General features: G+C 42.9%; 1 long non-coding RNA gene across 1 annotated transcript; it reads left to right on the forward strand.

Moving 5' to 3' along the window:
• Positions 1–83: 83 nt before the first annotated feature.
• LOC133388340 (uncharacterized) lies at positions 84–4,777 on the forward strand. Its single transcript, XR_009763745.1, has 3 exons — positions 84–278; positions 1,157–1,263; positions 4,127–4,777. It is a non-coding gene; the product is annotated as an uncharacterized LOC133388340 (long non-coding RNA).
• Positions 4,778–13,447: the final 8,670 nt, after the last annotated feature.

Consider the following 13,447-nt stretch of genomic DNA (forward strand, 5'->3'; position numbering starts at 1 on the left):
ATCGTTGCTATCACGAAAGACCCGGAAAGATATAGACATGCGCAATTGCACCTTCTGATGGCATGGCCCAAAGTAAACTATTGGCCACGTCACTCTTCTTTTTAACGTTAGAATGGGGCGCAGGTAGTTCAAAGAAATGGCCACGGAGCCGGGTGTGCGTTTGCTACCGCAGAAACCAAGAACCCTTCCAGATGGGTGCTATTTTGGCGTGGAATTCAATCACACACTAGGCTGTGCAATCAATGATAGTTGATTGGGAGATCTGGCCTTGCGAGTGGGTGAGCTGAGCTCAGTAGCTTGTTTCTTGAATGTACTGTCTGCAGTGAGCTAGGGGTAGCAACAAAAAAAACCCCAAGCGTCTGTAACCTTTTTGTCAAGGTTCTACAGGTTATTTGGGTACTTACTACAAAAATGATCTTCAGTTAGCTTTAAAGTGTGTTTCAATTTCCACCTTGATGTTATTTGCGCTAGGTAGAGATCAATGGAATGCAGCTGTACTGTGAAGTGCCGTTACAGCGCTTCAGGTACACTAAACAATAGTATAGATAAATAATAATAAAACAAAGCCCTAAGAGGGCAGATGGATACCTTTTTTATATATAATTCTTCTTTATTATTTTAAAAGATAAAAATACTGGAGATTCTAAAATAAAGAATACCAAACTATAGGAACTGCTACAAAATAACAAACATTAAAAGTTACGCATGGGATAGCTCTACTGTGTTGCATAGTGCACTGCCACTGCTCAGAATGTGGCTTTTGAAGCTTTGGCTTGTGCAAACTGTAGCACAGAGGCTGAGAGATCAAGGTTTTGAGCAATGCCATTCTCAGTAGCCCCGGTTACAGAGTTTGTTGTAAGGAGAGAAGGAACAGGGAAGGTTTTAAGGAGGAATTCTGTAGCAGAGCAGGCAGCCCATTCTTGTCACAGAAAAAAACTCAAGGCCTGCCAGGGAAAGAGTGCAAGGAGTAGGCTTGCCAGGTCTCCGGCAATTTGCCGGAGAGTCCAGCAAAAGGGGGCCGTGTCCGGCCTCCGGCTATACTTCAATTTAAAAGGTGGATCTCCGGCTTTTTATTGGCCCCCTCAGCCACACATGCGCGATTGACCACGCATACGTTGGGCTGCGGCTGACCGACTTCCTCTCTTTACAATTTCAGGCAGACAGGCCGCACGCAGGACTTGAGCAGCCGACACAGTGAGGGCGGGACTCCTCCAGCAGCAGCCCCTGCCCGCTCCCGCCACCACCCACAGAGAGAACATACAGGTGGCCGGGGCCCGGGCGTGTGAGGGTGATCTGATGGCCCATGTGTGGGTGGAGGCGAGCGGTGGCAGCAGTGGAGGCTAGGCTGGGCCGGCCTGGCTCCGTCTTTCTTAGCTCCGGCCGGCCCGGAGCCAGTTCCCCGCCCTGGGGCTCAGGCTGCTGAAGTCTCTGGTGGGGGGAGGGATCGCGGCCGTGGCCGCAGCCACTGCCGTGGGTGGACTGAGGCGAGTGGTGGGGTGGCAGTGGAGCCCAGGCTGGGCCTGCTCCCTCTTAGCCCCGGCCAAGACGGGGGCCGGGGCCCATCCCATGCGGCTTGCGGCCTGCCTGGCAGCCTCAGCGCAGGAGCCGTGGAGGGCAGGCCGGGGCGGCTCCTCCTCCTTAGTCCAGCCAGTTCTCCAGCTCCAGAAAGGACGGCCGGCCGCTTCACCCCTCCTGCTGTTGGCGCCGCTGGGGGGGCCCATCGCGGCCGCTGCCGCCCAGGGGTGCCCACAGCAGGAGGGGTGAAGCCGGCCTTTCCGGAGCAGAGGAACCGGCTCCGGGGCTAAAAAGGAGCCGGCCCGGCATGCCCTCCACGGCTCCTGCTGAGGCTGACAAGCCGCGACGCCCGTCTCCTAGCAACCGCTGCTGAGACAGGGCCGACGCGGCGACCTGCAGGCTCAGCCTCAGCAGGAGCCGTAGAGGGCAGGCTGGGCCGGCTCCTCCTCCTTAGTCCAGCCGGTTCAGAGGTAGGCTGACCGGCCCACTTCTGGTACGTCTGTTAAGGAAGCGTGCTGAAAGGCTTTGAGGGCCTGTTTGGATGTCACACTCTCGCACCTGCAACTCTTTAACTTAATCTCCGGTGCTTGAAGCGCTGTTTATTGAAATAACTTTGCACATGCTCGGCGATACTGTCTTTACTTCTTCATTTCTGGGCTGAGCCGTGGTGGTGAAAGCATGTTTCTTGGGGTATTACTGTGCTTGACCCTTGCCTTAAACTAAAATTGGGGATTTGTTAGCTCGGGGCTGCCTCCATACAAATACATGGGCCATAAGAAGAGTAGAGTTAAGGGCAGAAAGGATTTGTTTCTGCAGGACTCCTGTGTTCTTCTCTCCTCTTTGTGTTACTGTGTGTTTTTAAGTGCTTCCATCCTCCAGGGACTTAATTATTTCTTGCCAGGTCAGATTTAAATCTGGCTGTAGAATTCCCCACTTTAGCTTCATATCTGAATTCATGTATTAAACTTTGCAAGACAGTCTATAGTCTGTGTTTTCTTCTCCCCTTCTTTTTTTTTAAAAAAAGCTTTCTGTTATCTGTTGCTGTCTGCAAACCCTGAATGATGACAGCATGTGTACTACCAGCTGTCAGATGTTCAATATTATCAAAACAGAAAGAAACTGGCCTGTTTGAAAGCTGCATTTTTATAGAGCCATAATTTTATTAGAGCAATATGGCTTTGGCAACATTCCCCCACCCCTTTTTTCCTTATTTTTTAATTGCGGTTTCTACATACTTTAACCATAAAAAAGTAAATTGAACGATCTTTTTCTGGTCTAAAGTTAATTGTTGGCGAGTTAAAAGTACATCTTTAAGTCTGCAGGCTAGCACATAGGATGACATACACCTCAATCCTCTCCACTTTTATTCAAAAGTAGTTGTTACATATGGTTACAACCTTAGTATTGGGCATTGTAATAAAACATCCCAAAACATGATGATACACTGCTTCTTGAACAATTTGTTCATTGACCAGGGAAGGAAGGAGTCAGTTTACTTACCTGCCATGTGATCCCACTGAGTTTCACCATACTCCAAACTAGGTGGAATCCATGTTAAATTATTATTATTATTATTATTATTATTATTATTATTATTATTATTATTTCAATTTATATACCGCCCTTAGCAGAATAGCTCTCAGGGCGGTGAACAAACAAGATAAAATACAATATATCATAGTAAAAAATCAGAAAAACATGTACAAACAAACAACAGAAAGCACCATCAACATAAATTTATTGTACTAGGGTGGCTAATAAATTAGTAATTATATAGAAAGTAATAAAATAAGGCATACAAATTAATAAACTAACACTGCAAATGTCCATTCAAATAGGAAGCAAAAAAGTCAAAGTTGCTCAAAGTTAAAAATTCTGCCTGGCCTAGGTAACAGAGGGAGTTAACCCACTCTTGTCTGGCTCACTCGAGGGAAACATCTGGAGTTCTTTATTTTATTTTTTTTTCTCATAAACATTACTTTATTCTTTCCACAAAAAGTCAAAGAGAGGTTTCAATTCTTTAAGAAATATATCTATCAATTTTTCTCCAAATAAACATATCGATTAATCCATCTCATCAAAATCTGTTAGGTCCAATAATTTCAATAGCCATTATTCCATTATCCCTATTAATTCCATCTTCCATCTTCAATAGTCCTGTTAAGTCCAGTAATTTCAGTGTCCAATCTTCCATTATCAGTATTCCATAATAATCTTGCTGTCATAGCCATAGTCATATAATAAGAGTCTGATGGGAATTTCCTCTATCCCAAATATTTTAAATATTTAAATGAAGAGTAATGTTGAGTTCAGCTTCAGCATCCCCCACCATGGTCAATGTATGTGCCCTACTTTTGTCTCTTGCATGATGTAGTTCCAAAAGTCTCAGAAGGTAGACTTGTTTAGACAACTATACTGGTTAATTGTGAGACTGACACTACTATAAAAGCTGTCAAATGCTCATTGTTGATAAACCATATTCAATTTCTTTAGTAATTTTTGTCTAATAATAACTTTTGCTTATAAATTGTTTTAATTTTTTTAAATTGTGTTTTAAATTGTTTTTAAAAGATGTGTTTTAAATTTGTATATTTGTTTTTAATGTTTTTAGTTACTGTAAACCTCCCAGAGAGCTTCGGCTGTTGATGGACTTTTTGATGAACTTTGCCTGGTTAAAAAGTTTGTGCCTGAGGTCAGAACATCTGATCTTCCTCTGGATGAGAAATGGGTGCAGTTGCTAAAGAGCATCAGATCAAGAATTCTGGTGAAGGTTGTCAGTGCAGTGTTTGCCATCCCAGTAAGCAATGCTTTCGTGGAGAGAGCGTTTTCACTAATGGGCAATGTATGGACTGACAACAGGAACCGTATGTTACCTTCCCTTGTTAAAGCAGAGCTTTGTGTCAAATTAAACTTTGGCATGAACTGTGCTGAGTTTTTTAAATATGTGAAGGAAGAACAAAGGTTGCTTAAAGCTTGTGTTTCAAATGAGAAGTACAAATTCTCAACTCAGCCTGTTTAGTTATTTAACACCAGTTCCTACAGTGAAAGCACCTTGTTCATTCTTTCTGTTTTTCTTTTATAAAGAGTAATACTGTTTATAATGTTTATAATGGTTGAAAACATCCCTTGGATGTCATCGACTTCTCTTTTGTAAGAGAGATAAATGTCTAAAACCAGCTGCAATTTCATTGCTTCAGTGGGTCTCTACTCTAGTTGGGACTAGATTGATTGGTGATGTAACCTGCCTTTGTTCTCTTAAAGATAGTGTTTGTTAATAAAAAAATTGTTTGTAACCTGGTGCTATTGGTTTTATTTCTGTCACATTTTTACCTTTACCTTAATACTAGAGGTAATTGTATAATTGTATAATTGTGATTGCCAACTGCTTGCCTAGAATGCCCTCCCTTGTCCTTAACATGGCTGCAACCGTATCTACTCAGAAGTAAGTCCTATTGAGTTCTATGGGGCTTAGTTCCTTAATAAGCATGTTTACAGTTGCTGCCTTCAGGGGCATCTATCTGTGCTCCCATCTAACATCTCTGCAACACTAAACTCCTTTCTTCCAATAATGGCCAAGTCTGAGGGCACGTAAACCCTTCTTGCCAGAAGCAAGTAAACTAGAAGGCATCAGAACTGCACCTCCCAAGAAATGTCCCTAATGTCCTAGTAAGAGTTCTACCTAGAAGTTGAAGGGTTACGCTGACCCTTTGGTATGTGTTGCTGTGGTTGGTAGGGTATTGCATTTAGGGAAGCATCACTGTCTTTTTTCATTTTCTGTTTGCATTTCATGTACCTTTGACCCTCCTCCCTTACATCCATAGAAGCAACAGTGGTTCCATGTGGTCAACTAAACCCCTAAAACCCATTGATGATGTGCCTTGTTGGTTGCATGATGGTTTGTTTTTTGCCCACTAATGGTAAAAGAGAATTCACATATTTGAAAGTGTGGCTGCAGTTGTTGTTCCCAAGCTGCTGCCTGTGAAGGTAGACCAAACCATGGGTGTTTTTTCTCTGTCAATTATTACTCACTGGAATTGGATTGGCTGTCCAAGTGAGTTTATAGCACCCCACAGAGTAGACAGAAAGGGTAGAGAATCTTCTTTCTCTTACACATTTCTCAGACCTCTTTCTGAAGTGAAGGGTCAAATCTGTAAAGAAGTTTGGAGCAGCCACATTAAAAGATAAGGGCAGGGCATTCCAGGCAGGGGGTTGTCAACCCTGCTTGGATATGGATGTCTTTGCAGAGGATCCCTAGTCAAGCATTACTAACAGCACAATCCAAACTATCTACTCAGAAGAATGACCTTATTTTACACCCTATCTTAGGTAAGATTTCTATTTTAATCTCCAGAGAATTTTTTTTGAATGGCATGCTCCAAGCAACTGTGGTTGATACAATGTATCATGCTTAATGATATCACTAGGGCCCGCCCCGTGACGTCACTAGGGCCCGCCCCATGACGTCACTAGGGCCCACCCCCATTTTCTCAGGTTTTTGGATGGCTCCGACCTGGCAACCCTAGCAAGGAGCAATTGAGTGAATGCCACCACAGATTTCTAGGTCAGGTGCTACGGAAGAGTAATTTTCTGTGGCACTTACCACAGGGAAAGGCATAGGAGTGGTGTGAGGCCAGGCCTTCAGGGAAGAATCTTTCCTGAATGAGTAGTGGAGAAGGCCAGCAACAGGCCAGAACCAGAAAACCTGTGAGATTGAGCCACAGGAAGCAGAAAGAAGCTCTAACAGAAGGGGTTTGGTATTTGGAAGAGGTACTCAGGAGAAACACAAGCCAATCCCCATGTAAGAAAAAAGGAAGCATATCTATAATTCTGCTTGATCCCATGGCAAGGAGGAGCTGGAGGTAAGAATTCCCACAGGTAGCCCACGCATGCAATAGTTCTTGCAAGCGGGTCCCAGCTTTGTACATAATGCATGGGTCCTTGTAGGGGACAGCAGCAGGGCCCACAAAATCACACCTGCACTAGGCCCCATAAACCCTCTGGGTAGCCCTGCAAAGCTCACCTGGGGTGGGGAGGCACTCCACGCCCAGGGTGCTATTTATCCTAGGGTCAGCCCTGTGCACAACAAACCCACTTCCCCAAAAGATCCAACTTTTTGCAATAAGTGAAGTGATAGGAAAATGCATTAGAAAGTGTCAGGTAACATTTGCTTGATCCAACATTGTCTAACCTCCCTGCAAACAAATCAGAATAAATGCTCATTAAATAGCCAATGTCATCTGGTCTCCCTGCAAACAAATCAGGATGAATGCTCATAAAGAGGTCATGTGGAAGTGCCCCAAATTAACTGTCAGAGGAAGGAGACAGCAACATACAATATTACCAAAGTTAATAGTTGTGTCTAAAGCAGGCCAAAGAGTTTTGAAAAGACTGAATGACACTTGATAGTAAACAAATGGTGTTTGAAATCCAGTACTGAGAATTACAGAAGTGTGTTGAGAAAACTGTGCCTTCTGCAAATTATAGTTAACGCAAATTTAGTGTTAACAAAAATTTAGAGCACCCCGTCTCCAGGCTGGTGGTGTTGTTTTGTGTGGGTCTATTCTGCAATGTGTCTTGATGGAAAAATAATGGAATTATTAGACACACTGATGTAGCATGTCTAATATAACAAAGCCAACACAGCTGCCTTATCCTAGTCATACCTCTGGTCCATCTAGGTCACTTTGTCCCTGCATTGACTGGCAAATGCTGTTTCAGACTGGAATCTTTCCCAGCTCTGTCTGGAAATGCTGAGAGCCAATCTCCTTGGATATCTGTTAGGTGCATGGGAGACCACACAGGGCAGGGATGCAGCACCTGTGATCCTCCAGGTGTTGGGCGATAACTCCCATCATCCCTGACCAGTGGCCGTGCTGGCTTGGGGCTGATGGAAGTTGGAGTGCAACAACATGTGTAGAGCTACAAATTCTCCATCCCTGCCAGCATAGGGGTTTAGTAGCATCTGCATGAGTGGTACAGCCTAAACAAAGGACTGAAAATGTATGTATGACTATGGTCTGAAGGCACATAAGGCCAGCTCCCTGCTGAAGCTAAGCAGGGTCAGGTCTGGTCAGTGCCTGAATGGGAAACCGCCTGGGAACCATATGTAAGCCGCCTTGGGTTTCATGAAAAAAGAAAGGCGGGGTATAAATGCAATAAATAAATAAATATTTATAGGCAAGGTGTGATTGTTGAAAATATAGAAATAAATATACTGGGGGGAGGAAGCTGTTTGCTTTTTCTGACACTGTTTCCAATATTTTTATTTATTCGACTTATTAGTCGCTTATCTGGCTGAATTATCAGCCACTCTAAGCGACGTACAAAGCAGAACATGTAAACATCAAAACATTAAGAGACTAACAATAAAAACTAACAATAACATAAAAGCAACAATTTACAGTTAATTGTAAATTCTCTGAATGCATTAAGTGGTATATAAAAATGCTAATATACTGGTCTGTTCCACTATTTAAAAGAAAGGTATAGGTGTGTAACAAGTCACTATATAGATTAAGGGTCCCCAGCATACCATCCATGAGAGTCACCCCACCCCCCTTCCTTGTGTCCTTGGACATAGGGTGGTTACTTTTCAAGGGAGGGGGGGAAAGTACAGAACTGAAGCTGGAAGATATGTTTTCTCACTTCCTCTTTCAGCTCAACATTTTTCAAGGTTCAGATTAATTCTACTGGATCTGACTTTATACCCAGATCCCCTCAGGAAAAAAAAAGTGTGTGTGTGTGTTCCCCATTTCTGTATGTACAGGGGACTGATCAGAGAGGGGAAGAGAAATGATGATGAGTCAGTAATGTCAGCAGTAGTTCCTCAAAAATTCAACTGGCAACTGCAGCTATAGAGCATATATGGAGAAAGGTAGTTTTAGTATATAGCTAACCTCCAACCAAGAGCCATTATTGTTGCTAGCTATGTGCAGTGCAGGGCACCTACAACAGCAGAGAGCAGCTGGTGGCACAGTGTTTCAATTCCTCCTTCCCCAAGAAGCGTAAGAACAAATTCACTTGACTGCTGGCCAGCTACAGCTTCCAAATCCGCGTACACTTAGCCAAGAGGAATCATACATCAGATTAACAAATAGAGCATGGAAACAAGCCTCATCTCATGATATGAAGACATCAGCCATAGCAGCCAAGTCAAAAATGCTATGAAGATGGAACCATTTTCCCCTAAGTTTAATGGTAAGTTACAGAACTGGCTGTGGGAGAAATAGTATCTTGAAGAATCTCATAAGTAAACCAAGATGATGGTGATGATGATTAAATTTATTACCCGTCCTTTGGCAGCAGGCCCCAAGATGAGTTACAACAGTTTAACATTCAATATTAAGAACAATTAAAACAAATCACAATCACAGGAATAGGGTGGGTGTTGAAAGCATACATCTCAGATGTCAAAGGTCAGGGTAAAGAGGTGTGTAATAACGGAGTCATCTATGGAAAGTCAGCTACTAAATGAGTTTCTTTTCTATTTGGTAGACTAATTTGGGAGTAGGATTCAGAGATTGGTCCTGGGTTCAACTCTCAGCTCAGCCATGAACTCAAATCTTATTTCCCAAATCTTATTCCCAGTAAGCACACGTTCCTACATTGGCAAAGGATTTTATTTATGTTTCTGGGCTTTCCTCGCCTGTCCTGTCTTTTACATTAAAAAGTCTGCATTCTGATAGCTTCAATCCAGGGAATGTACGCTGATGTCCTAGTAAAGACAGTGGGTTTGTTTTGCACCTGGCATCCATCTGGCCCAAGCTCACAATTCCATGGACTTCCCACGTCTCTCTTCTTTGCTTCTGGCAAAGAAGCGGGCCACCCGAATCTCCCTGAAAAAAGAAAATATTACCCAAGGGTTGAAACATGTTCTTGTGCAAGTCATATTCCGTGGTAGAAGTGACTCTTCATCTAGATGTGATGTTAGAGATCCTTGAATAGGATCTGCCACAGCTTATAAAGATTTATTAGCAGTTTGTGGAAGGGGGATTAATATCGTGCCGGCGGAAGGAAGTTAACTCTCCTTCCATGCCATTCTCCCAAATAAAATCATCCACCCCAAAGCTCTTTGCCCATGTGATAAAACATAAGTGCCTGTTTGATACTTACAGTGCCTTGCAAAAGTAATCAGACCCCTGACCAATGCTCTCATATTACTGAATTACAAATGGTGCATTGTAATTTCGTTCTGTATGATATTTTATTTTGAAACACAAACTCAAAATCAATTATTGTAAGATGACATTGGTTTTATGTTGGGAAATGTTTGTAAGAAGAAGTATGGGTCAAAATCCCTCCAACACTGTGTGAAAAGCTGGTACATACCTACCCCAAAAGACGTAAAGCTGTTCTTGCAGCGAAAGGTAGCTCTACCAAATATTAATGTTGGGGGGTTGAATACTTATGCAAGCAACATAGGTTTGTTTCTTACAATCATTTCCCAACATAAAACCAATGTCAAATATTAATGTTGGGGGGTTGAATACATATGCAAGCAACATAAGATTGTTTCTTACAAACATACCTATAGTCAAACTTTAAAAAGCAGGGAAATTGGACAGCTATAGTGATGCACCAGGGGAGCAGGAGACCTGACCTCCTCTCTGAGATATTGTACTGCCCTACAAATTTGTCAAAATGCAAACACCATTTCGGTTGGTCTTTCACAGTCCAATCCACTTCCTGTGTAACTTGAAAGAATTTGGTAACATGTACCTCTGAGCATATGGTGAGTGGTGGCAACACCTGCCATCTCCAAAGATGGAGAACTAATTTTTTGTATGTTTCTTGGTGTTCGTCTGTGTGACTACTGTTTCTACAGAGAATCTAACCTAGAAAATTATCAATATTCATCCTAGAAATCTGTGTCAAATTTATTTTTATTAATTTCAAAGCCTTTTTATTGGTTCATGCCATATGATGGTGAAGACAGCCTTTTGTGTTTCAAACTGGAGGTTATGTTCTATCTCTATTTTGGGTACATTAAGAGTTGAATCTGAAACTGCAGTTTGATGTAAAATCAGACTGATTACAATTTGTTGCTACTTAAGCAATGACTCTAGCTGTTGGAAAAAACAAAGTTGGCCTGCCCAAGATGCATGTTTTCAGCCTGCTATGCTTAAACCACTCAACTTAAGGCAAGGTGGGCATGGTCAATTAAAGACATAGAGCACACCTAGAATTTTGCTAGAATATATTTCACCTCCCACTGTTTTGTGCAAACTGAGACACTCCTCATGTCCATTGGAAACTATTCTGCAGAATAGTCAGTGCCATTATTCCACAATTGTTATTGGAGTTTTTTTAGTGTTGCAAAGTGTATTTCACATATTCACAGAAACAGAAGCAAAGAAAATGATTTCCTATAGGAAACTTCACTAAAATTGCAAAGTAAATCAAACATTTAAAGTGACTATCTGAACTCTATCAGCTGTCTTAATAATGTTGCTTTTCCTGCTAAAACAAGATGTTACCAAATTCTTCCAAGCTACACAGGAAGTGGATTGGACTGTGAAAGACCAACCAAAATGGTGTTTCCATTTTGACAAATTTGTAGGGCAGTACAATATCTCAGAGAGGAGGTCAGGTCTCATGCTCTCCTGGTGCATTCATTATAGCTGTCCAATTTCCTTCTTTGTAAAGTTTGATAGAAATATATGTTGGCTGTAGGTGCATTCTTAAACAGCAAGGTTCTTAGCCTATTAGTGAATGGATAAGTATTGATTTACTTGTTTTACCAGATTTGTATACCACTTAACCAACAAAAACCTCTAAGCGGTCCAGGTAAAACAAGATCACCCTGATCAGCCAGGGGTCCTGATTGCAAGGAGAAGAGAACACGAACCAACACCCAGGCTTCCAGCTACTGGGATACTACCCCCTTGTGCCGGTGTTATGCCTGAACAGGGAATGGCAATATGAGTAATGACCCCACCTGTCATCATCCCTGCAATATGCTGGCCCTCACCACTCCACCCTTGACGTTACCACATTGAGCAGGAAGATCTGAGGAGGGCTTCTCAGCGCATTTGGCTGAATACACTTAGAAACCTTCTCACAATCAGGAATCATACTCCAGTGCAGGGTTTCCGATCACGGGGAGGCTTCCAAACGTCTTCCACTGAACTTGTTTAGAAGCTTCCTTCAAATCTTTCTGCTCAACGTGGGAAAGGTTGGGGATCGCCGGCAGGGATTGCAAGCTGACATACATGGCAATGAAGGCCCTATTTATACTGCCATTCCCTGTTCAAGGACAGACTTCCTAAAAATAATGTGTAGCTGTTTTCATATAACCACTATCCACCCCTACTTTTTTCTGTTATCTGCCTAACTTTACTGGCAGAAACAGATCCTCAGTTGACTACCAGTATTTGTACTTCCAAAGGGATATTCTCCATGTGCTTGTTTCTTTGAGTCTGTCTGCATAATATCTTTTTCATAAGGTCTAGCAGCTAGACTCTAGCCCAATTACTCTGCAAAAGTTTCTTCATTTGTGATCTTAAGCTGTACATGGGGCTTAACATGCCCCCTTGCTCTGAAATATTCTCCCCCCTCCTTTAAATTTTGTTTAATCATGCAGACAGGGGAAAGGGTTTTGTGTAACTCAAAACCTTACACGTTGCATTGTCAGCTGTGATTGGTCCTAAGTGTATTATTTTAGTCTCCATTTAAATCTTGTTATGAACCAAAACAACTACCTGGAAGTATGGCACATTGTACGGGTACTTGTTAGAAACTCTGGACTATTCACCAGGTGAACACTAGGGGGCAGGAAGACGCTTCACAAAAAGGCGGCAGCAAAGTCAATTTAATTTCCTGGTTGCTCTTGACCCCGATTAGTTAAATTACACTGTTTCTAACTGCATCAAGTGTGAGTGTGGGGAGCTGAGGTACAGCGGGGGTGGGGTGGGGAGAATGTGTCAGCTTGATTGTGAAGCTGAAGTGACTGCCATAGAAATTGGTGGTAAATTGGTCATGGGGTAGCTTTTTGTTCTTGCTGTATTGCCTTTGATCAAATCCACTGGAATAGTTTCTTCGTTTCTGTTTTGAAATATTAAAGTTATTTCAAACATTGTTGGAGGTAGAGCATGCTCTGTGATGTGTCAGGAGACTGATAAGCAGAATCTGCTTAGGTCACATATATAGACATGGCATTAATGCATCTCACAGGCTGCTGCAGCTCAGGATTCTGCTATCTCCAGCCATTATGTGATTTTTGAGAGGTGGGAAATATTGATGACCTGCACTGAACAGTCTTGCTCTAAAATGGCCCATTGGAACAATGGATGGAGATAAGCAGTGGGAGGTGGGTGAGGAGGCAGGGATAGTCTTTGCCAAATGATATTCCATAGTGCTCTGATGTAGCAAAGACTTCCCATCTACATTCTACCTATATAAAAGCCAGATCCTCAGGGTGACTCAGAGTTGGAACCCTGGGCCAGACTATGCAGATGAAGGGGCGGGGCAAATGGTCTGTAGTACAAAGAAAATAGTCTGCAATTTGGAGCAGGGCTGAAAGGAGAAGAATCTGTACACACACACAGATAGATAGATTTGGGGGAAGAGGGGGAGAGAGCAAGAGTGAGAGCATGACTGACCCAAGGCAAGCCTGTGAGTTTCAAAATGTGAGCAGGGAGCGGAATCTATTTGTCCGCAGTACAAGCACAATGCCACTTCATCCACTCCACCACATTGACAGCAGCACCATCACCAAAACTGACAGGAAGCCAGTGTAGATCAAGAGCTCCCACTATGCAGAGAGTAAGACGGCAAGAACCTCCCCCAGCATATGGGAGCTGACGTTTGATCTCTGTACAGGGCTTTGCTCCAGTGCAGCAGCTCATCTGCACAGACCTGGTCATGCCCGTGCAAAAGCCCAGTGTGATAGGCAATGCCAAGGAAAATCCACTATAGATTAAGAGGATCAGCA

Source organism: Rhineura floridana, chromosome 7 (assembly GCF_030035675.1).
Source record: "Rhineura floridana isolate rRhiFlo1 chromosome 7, rRhiFlo1.hap2, whole genome shotgun sequence".
NCBI lineage: Eukaryota > Metazoa > Chordata > Lepidosauria > Squamata > Rhineuridae > Rhineura > Rhineura floridana.